We start from the raw sequence: 9,055 nt of genomic DNA, 5'->3' as shown, positions 1-9,055 counted from the left end.
AAAAAATAACTCAAATCCTTCCAAGATAAATGCTTCTTGACCTTTGATCTTTGTATGGTTTCTGTGTGACAATGACATTGAAAAGTATTGCTCACAGAGGGACTTTATGAGACAAAACTGTAAGATTTAAAATGGGACTACTGTCTACTGCAAAGGGCCTGTAGGATTGATCCAATGTCTGTCTAGACTTAAAAGGGTTCCTTTTGGCTTTGTCTCTCCCTCCAGGTGATTGACTGGCAGCCCCCAGCCTTTTATTTTTGTCCTGAGTCTAGTTGCTGCAAGAGAATGAGAATGAGTCACAATTGTGTTTTCAAGCCCAGAAAATGCTAGATCCTTTATATTTCCTCTAGATTCTATTTCAAAATTAAATAATTCCTTCTTTATCTTTCTGTTTTTGTACACTATAATGAAATCAATTCTTATTTTCAACATTTAAGCTAGAAATCCCCTCCTTAAGATCCATCAATCGGGGGCTGGGATTGTGGCTCAGTGGTAGAGCGCTCGCCTAGCATGTACTAGGCCCTGGGTTCGATCCTCAGCACCACATAATAAATAAATAAATAAAGATTTGTGTAAAAAAAAAAAAAAGATCCATCAATTCATCAGATAAATTTTTTTCTACTTTCCATGTTCTTTCGGGCCTCAGTCTTGTTAAAATTTCATACCCCCCTCCAAAAAAAATCTCGTCTCCTCCAGGTTCCAGTAACATTTTCCTTGTTTTTTACCCTCACCAACAGCCTCCTGGGACAGTCAGGCTTCTGCTAATGGTTTTTCAAGGCAATTCCAGCTCTGACTAGTACATAGTCCCAAAGACAAGGCTACATGTTCTAGATCTGTGTAATTACCAAACAGAGACAGAGTCGGGTTTGGGTCTGCTTATTAATGCTGCCTTACAAACTGATTCTAAATATGGCATAAAACAACAGCCATGTTATTATTGAGGTTTCACTGGGGTTGTGGAATCTAAAAATGTGCTGTTTTCCTAGCATAGAACCATGATTACCTTAGTCTGGGGAGAGTAGGGGGAGGAAGGGACAGAAATGTGGACCAGTGGGTACTAAATTACAGTTTGATAGGAGCAAGGATTTCCATCATTGTATTATATACTGGGATGACTACAGATAGCATTAATGACTGTACATTTTAAAAAGCTATAGGAAAGTATATTGAAAGTTTTCACCATAAGGAAATAACAAATGTTTGAGGAGACAGAAATGCTTAACTTGACTTTGCACCATAAATTACGTACATTGAAATATCACATTACTCCATTAATTGTCACATTTTTATGCTTTTTAGTTAAAGTTAATTTTATTTAAATGAAAATAAGAAAACATAATTTTGAACATAGAGGAAGAAGATGGAAAAAGAAATATAAGGAAGGCTTCAGAATTGTGACTCGAAAAAGGTTTGGAACATAGTTACTGGTGTAACTGGAAATAAGTAAAAGGAAATAGTTCCGGAACATTCTACATTTTGAGAGATTTGTAGTGTGAGAGAAACTGTGAACCCAGCTAAAAGATTCTATTGCCCTAAATAATTTAAAGTTTCTGGATTTGACTTCAAAGAAGTATGATTTGAAAGAAGTACCGTCTCAATAAAAATAAACATGTCCAGATTCCGTTTCAAATTGACCCATGATAGAAGACAGACAAGTAAGAGCAAAAGGCAGAGGGAGAAGCTACAAAGAACAATTGATAAGAGAACTGTTTCAGATAGTGGAATTGGAACATCATAAGGTACATCCCACCATCAGGTCAAGGCCTTTGACAGTCCCTGTGAAACAGGCTTATTAGAGTCTGAGGACATCCATGTATAATCTCACTGCTTTTCTCTTTGTAATGGGAGTTTGCAATTATCTTGTTCTTACTCTATTATACAAGGAGTATGGGCTATAGGTCCACAAAGAGCTACTTTCAGAAATCCTGAACTTTTGGTATCACAGTGACTGAATAAGATATTAATTTTCTGCTTTGAGGAGCAAAGGTGAATGTGTATAGTTTTCCAGTGGCCAATGGGCCCAACTGTCTACAAAAGGCACACTGCACCACTATATTAGAATTAGTGCTGCAAAATGGAAACCCAATAAGGGAATGGGGCTCTCTGCTTCTTTTGATATGGTGTGACTATGCCTAATTCTCAGCAACTATGAGTAGACAAGTGTTTCATTTTTAAGCCAAGTTGATAAATATATCAATGTTTTTTTCTCTTTCTATACTTCAATGTAAATGAGTGTGGCAAATCTGTATTAAAGATATAAGAGCCAGAACCAAGAGTCCGGGGTCTCCATTATTGCTTGGAGGAAAACTACCTAAGAAACAGGGAGGATCATCTGAACTACACACAGTTGAGAAGTAGACTTCTTTGCACATTATTTTTAAAAGGGGTTAGTTGTTATATCAGTGAACATAACCCTAAAAGAAGTAATTTGTAAAAAGTAAAAAAATTATTACATTTAGCTATGAAGATAAGGGAGTTACTAAACTATGCTGTTGAATTCAGGATTCAGTTTCTCATATACTCAGACAACAAGACCAAGCCATACATATTGCCTCCTATGTGCAACAGAGCTAGATAAATAAAACTAGCTTTGGAAATAAAATTATACAAGCATTAATCATTCCACCTTACACAGTTACTATGATTTAGCTACTACTCATATTTTAGCTATTGTAAAGGATACTGGCACATGTGAAATCTGCTACTGAATATTTTAAAGTAGTAAGTAACTTACAATAAGTAAGATACATGCTTGTAATATGCCACATACTACATACCATGAAAGGTAAAATGTGTTTTAAGTCAGAAGAGATTGATTTTCACCCCCTTGGGTAAACTACACTACACGTTTTAGATTAGGAAAAGTGAATCAGGTTCTGATAGGTAAAAATAGCAAAATATTTTCAACAAAGGAGGTATTAATGAGCAGAACTACAGAAAGATAAAAACCGACATTATTTAAGATTCTAATGATTTGAGCCCCTGTTCTTTGGAAGGGAAACTGGGAGATGAAGTTTTTGCGGAAGTGTGCCAGATCAGAGAACTAGGAATCCAAGCAAAAGCTCTTTGCCTTTGTTATTGAAAAAGCCCTTCTTAAGCAATGGACCAGTATTTCCTCTGATTTTTCCCTTCTAGAGCTGATTGGCTTGGGAGAGAATTTGTATAGCAAAAAATAATTGGATTTTTGAACTTAGAAACAAAAATTCTTGTGTGTGCTCTTGCTTACAAAGGTTAAAGCAAACCTAAGAATGACTTGCTTGAACAAAGTCACCTGACCTGGGCAGTGCTGCTTCCTGGTGATTTTGAAAGACTAGCAATCTTTCCCCTCCTCATATTGCAGTGTCTTAGCAAATATTTAAGAGGCTTCTTCTGATGGTTATAATTAAGCTTCAAAGGGAATAGGCAAAGCCAGACATTTAGTTGGCCTGAAACTATTTCCCATTTTTCCATTGTTACCTATGTGCAATTTACCCTTGCCTGTCTTCATCACATTTTCCAAAGGCTGAATAAATATTCAAATTTAGGATGGTAGAAAAAGTCAGAATGCTGGCAAGAAGTTTTAGTACTGTTTTGATTTGGACCTGGCTCTGATTTCACCTTGGACCACTGTCCACACTGTATATTTATGGTATTCCAGGACCTATTTGGTACTGGCCTACGTTCAGTCCTCTTTTCAATGATCTTTACCAGGCATCTTATGCTCCCTCTACTAAACTATTCAACATTGACATACTGAACATCCTTCACACATCTACGTCTGTTCTCCTGGGTTCCAGCTTAGTTTACCTCTGCACGTCTGTCCTCCTCCTATTCTTCAATGTCACTCATTACTACCCTTACTTACAAACTATTGTATTTTGAAGCAGAACTCACATATCTTTCAAGACTCACTTATGCAATTGTATCTTTTCCCCCAGTGGGGCCTTCTCTCATGAGACCATCTTTGCAAAATCATTAACTGAATAAAGATTTATGTTTTCGTAGCCTCTTGAAAAAAATTCATCTTCAAGAATGTTATCATATTATATTAAACTATATTTTGTGTGTGCGTGTGTTTGTATCTGATTTGCTAAATGGAGAGATATTTGAATGCATAGATAATACAATGTTATAAGAACTGTGTTCAAACCTGTTCAAATTGCTTTGAAAACATAGGGGAAGGAAAGCCAAAGAAATCTATAGAAACCACTTTAAAAATTCAACAAAGAAAGGCAAATGAAATTAGAAGGTAGTTTACATAAGAAAACCAACAACATGAACAAATGAATATATATAAAAATTTGGATATTTTTATTTTAAAATGTTCATGACCATGTAAATCCATAAAAGAATTTAAAAGATGTATAAGATAAACTCGTTCTTTGCCTTCAAGATAATTACAATATCATTGTAGACAAAGCACCAAATCTAAATCAATCAGAACATAATATGATAGCAATTAGGAATCAACCTCTCTGGAAAATTTATGAAACTTCTAAAAAGAGAGACATAAATGATCACAGAAATGAAATTCAGCCATGTTCCTTTTTTTTTTTTTTTTTTGTCTAGGTATTAGACCCAGGAGTGCTTTACCATTGAGGAATATTCCCAATTCCCCTCCCCACCCCATCTTTTTTTTTTAATATGAGACATGGTCTCACTAAGTTGTTGAGGCTCTCACTAAATTGTTGAGGCTGGTTTCTAACTTGTGATTCTCTTTTTCAACTTCCCAAGTCACTGGACTTACCAGGCATGCCTCACCGTGCCATGTTCTTTTGAACACTTCTCTACTTTCCAGAGAGGATGTATTTTTAAAATCATGGTCAAATAGGTGCAACATAAAATTCATCACCTTAACCACTTTTAAGTGTACAGCTCACTTCAGTGGTGCTGAGTGCTTTCATATCACACTGCAACCATCGCTAACATCCGTTTCTAGAACTCTTCCATCTTCCCCTACTGAAATTCTATGCCCATTAAACAATATCCTGCATTATCCCTTTTTCCAGGGCCTTTAAACCACGATTCTGCTTTCTGTCCATATGATTCTATTTTAAGGACCTTTAAAATTAGAATCATAGAGTTTGTCTTTTTGTGTCTGACTTATTTCAGTTAGTATGAATGTCCTTAAAACCCATGCATGTTGTAGCAAATGTCAGAATCTCCTTCTATTTAAAGCTGAATAATATACCCTAATTTTATGTAAGTGTGTATGTGTGTAAGTGTGTGTGTGTGTGTGTGTGTGACATATTTTATTAATCCACTTCCCTATTCAAAGACTTGGTTTGCTCCTATATTTTAGTTACTGTGAATAATGTTGCCATGAGCATAGGTGTATAAATACCTCTTTTGATAACTTCTCTTCAAATCTTCTGTGTATATTCTAAGAAGTTCCATCTAGATTTTTATTATCACCTGTGACTGCCTCTGTCCTTATTTTCTTAAATAATTTTTTAATAAATTTGATGCAATCATTAAAGGTGGGAGTCTATATTAGGAATCAAAAAGATTTCACATATTGAGAATGATGACTGGCCAAAATAAATAAGATGAAACTTGATGAAAGACTTTTGATGTAAGTCAAGAAAATAACACACAAAAGGAGAGAGTGACAGAAGTATGACTTCAGATTTAAAGGCCACCTTTTTATGTCTTTCTTTAGGTCAGCTGGAAGAGAGCTAACTGGGACAGTTATCCCTGTGGGTTGCATTAATTAATCCATGAGCACCATTTTGTTCAGTGTTCTGCCAGTTATAGCAGCCCACCCAGTCTACTTTATCCATTCATAATTACAGCATGAAAGACCTTATCTAAGACCTCGTTGAAGTTCAAGTCTGTTGTGTTACTCTATATCTTAGATCTACCAGTCTGGTTACCTAAGTAAGGAAGAGAATAAAGTTACTTTGGACCATTTGTGGTTTTATGTTCAAGCATAATGGCATCCTTCCATCATGTTCCTATATACTAATGTAATCTGTTCTTGAATATTATCTAAATTAATGAATGCTAGACTCTGAAAATTTTGCATTTGAAAATAAGAGATTTAAGGAGGCTTACATAAAAGAGATATGAAATTCAACTCTTAAAAATAAATTCAAGAAGAAATCTCCAAAAACATGAAAAAGAAAACAAAATAAGAAGTAACAAATCTTTAAAAGAAATAAAATTTTCTTAGTATCATACTAAGATTCATGACATCAAGTGACTTCCCAAAGTGTTAGATGGCAGATAATTCTGTATGGCATAGTTTGATTTCCTTGTGGCGAAAGTAATATAAACAAATGTAGATTGCCTGAAGCTTAGAGAAATCAGTTATGAAGGGAAATTGGAGGTAGAGCACAGGAAATGAGTGCAATCTTCAAATTGCAAAAAAAAAAAAAGACTTTCAATCATGTGCTAGGTGGCCCCTGTGCTTTTATATGAGAAACAGAAACTTCACCCTCTCACTCAATTGGAAGCAGGTGAAGATACAGAGATTTCTAAGTGAGAATTCAATTGTTGAAATCCAGCTCTAGGAACCAAAGTAAAAGGAATGGTAGAAAACTAGAGATAAGCAAATACCCACATGTTTTAAACAAGAAGATGATTTGGGGCAGTGGGGGGAAATGGTTGCTAGAAAAGCTACTAATGATCTCCGGTGAACCTATTGCTAAATACAAAATGGAAATTTAAAAGATAAAAATATAGATTCTGTTCACAATGACCAACTAAGCAAATAGTGGTGGCACAAGCATAACTTAACAAAGAAGAACTGTTTCACAAAGAAAGAGAAGAAATAACTATTGATAATTAAGACCAGCAACAGGTAGGGCCAATAGGTGAAACTAAAGTGAATTCAAATGAGGCAGGCACCACTAAATGCCAGCTGAACTTGGCCATAGTAAAGAAGTCCCCAAATATTTTTAGGAAATTTTGTGTTCTATGTTTACTTCTTGTTAATATATTTTTAAAAACATTTAAATTTGAATATTTAAATATTGAAAAATTTTAAATATTTTTAAATATTCAAATGTTTATGTTTGAAAATGTTTAAAACCCTTTCCTGGGTCAAATGAAACATATGCAACATCATAGAATGCCTGCCTAGGGGATGTGAAGAGTGTTGTGATTTAGTCTTCCTTGGTTTGATATCAACAGTTAATGAGCATCCCAGGCAAATGCAGCACCATGGGCTACAAGAGATAAATAGAGATGTGATGGTAACAAATAAGAAACTAGTTGGGTGCGGTGGTGCACACCTATAATCCCAGGAACTCTGGAGGATGAGGCAGGAGGATCACAAGTTCAAAGCCAGCCATAAAAACTTAGAGAGGCCCTAAGCAACTCAGAGTGGCCCTGTCTCTAAATAAAATACAAAAAAAGGGCTGGGAATGGGGCTCAGTAGTTAAATGCCCCTGGGTTCAATCCCCGGTACTAAATAAATAAATAAGAAACTATAAAAAGCTTATTTTGGGAGGGCTATAAAATCTATGATGGGAAGAAGCAGGAAATACGATAAAATGAGTATTTAGGAAAGACAACAGTGGTGACTAATAATCCATGCAGATTCACTCAACGCATATTCCTGGAAAACTTGCCTCATTGCATTTCATAAAAGTGAGAAGCTTGATACCATGCCAGAAAAAAATATGAATTTGATTTCAGTAGTGTAGCCATAGAGATATGTTTGATTCAACAATTTTGCCATGAGACAGAAAAGTCTTATTTACTAGAGAGTTGATACAAAGCTGGCAGGAATTGATAAATAATGACATCCTCAAGCCTACACAGTATTTAGAGAGAGAGAATGCAAAGTCTGCTCAAAAGAGCTAAAGGTATTTAAGTTATAAGAAAGTCAGTAAAAATGAGTATAAAATGCATAAAAATAACTCAAAAAGCTACTCCTATTATAAGACTTGAAGGTTAATAGAAATCCTTCAAATCATATAGCATGTGGCAGAAGCAGTAGAACACACATCTGAGGTCTATCTGGAATCAAAGCTTACAGGTATTCTTGTTGATCACAGAATTATTAAGTTTAAAAGTACTGTGTATATTTCTTAGAACTTGAGACCACATTTGGTATTAAGAAGTTTGAAGTAAATATCTTTTTAATATGTCATTCAAATAATCTATGTTTTATTTTTTTCTGATGAAACATTACTGGAGATCAGACCTAATACATTGGTTAGATCGGATCAAATTTAATGTAAATTAAGATTTGTATGTCAAAATATGAAAGTTCATATTTGAATTATTATCTTTACTGCACAGTCAGATAAGAAAACACTTATCTTGCCAACTAAAGGTATTTTAATCTCAGACATTGAACAAAATTTTTCTGAGTAACTCTTTATTATTGCTGGGCATGGTTGACAGTAGTATGGCCACCACACTGAACAAAAACGTTTCTCACACTAAGTACTCACATTTCAGTGAATTAATGTTTCTCTCTGGTTCTCATTTCTATTTTTTCTCTGTTTCTGGATTTTCTCAAAGATGGTATTTGGATAGAGGACAGAGTCTATATACTTCATGACATGTGTGTGGCATTGATCCCACTTGGATATTCATTACCAGTTAGCTTCTAGTTGTTGATGTCTGTCCCCCAGTGACTGCTGCAGTTGCCTTAGACACTGTATCATGGATGGCATGTGGTGAGTCTCCCTCCTCCTCCTTGTTATCTATCTCATGTGTTTTCTGCTGAATTCTATAATTCTCTCATCAAGCTTGTAAATGCAATGTCTCTTAACTCCAGGCCTATTTGTTCTCTGAAATAAAAACCTTTCTAGTGCATCCAGCCCCCACAGCACTTGTGTATTGTGAGGACTGTAAACTTCAACTGCTTTTTGTTATCTCCATTGAAACATGAGAGACCCCTGTGAATTTTCTATCAGGTCCAAATACTTCAATATCTCCCTTGCTTTTATCTATCTGTTTTCTCCATGCCAAGTCTGATGATGAATTCTTATTCTCTTACAAAAGCCAGGGATTTTGAATCAAGCGAGGATAATAATGTTTAAACTCTGAAATGCCTTTCTCCTTTTCTTCCCAGATGGCTTCCTCCAGTCCAAGGAAGGTTTTTCTTTCCTTATGT

The sequence above is a fragment of the Marmota flaviventris genome, chromosome 5 (assembly GCF_047511675.1).
Source record: "Marmota flaviventris isolate mMarFla1 chromosome 5, mMarFla1.hap1, whole genome shotgun sequence".
Classification (NCBI taxonomy): domain Eukaryota; kingdom Metazoa; phylum Chordata; class Mammalia; order Rodentia; family Sciuridae; genus Marmota; species Marmota flaviventris.
This window is presented reverse-complemented; position numbering follows the sequence as displayed.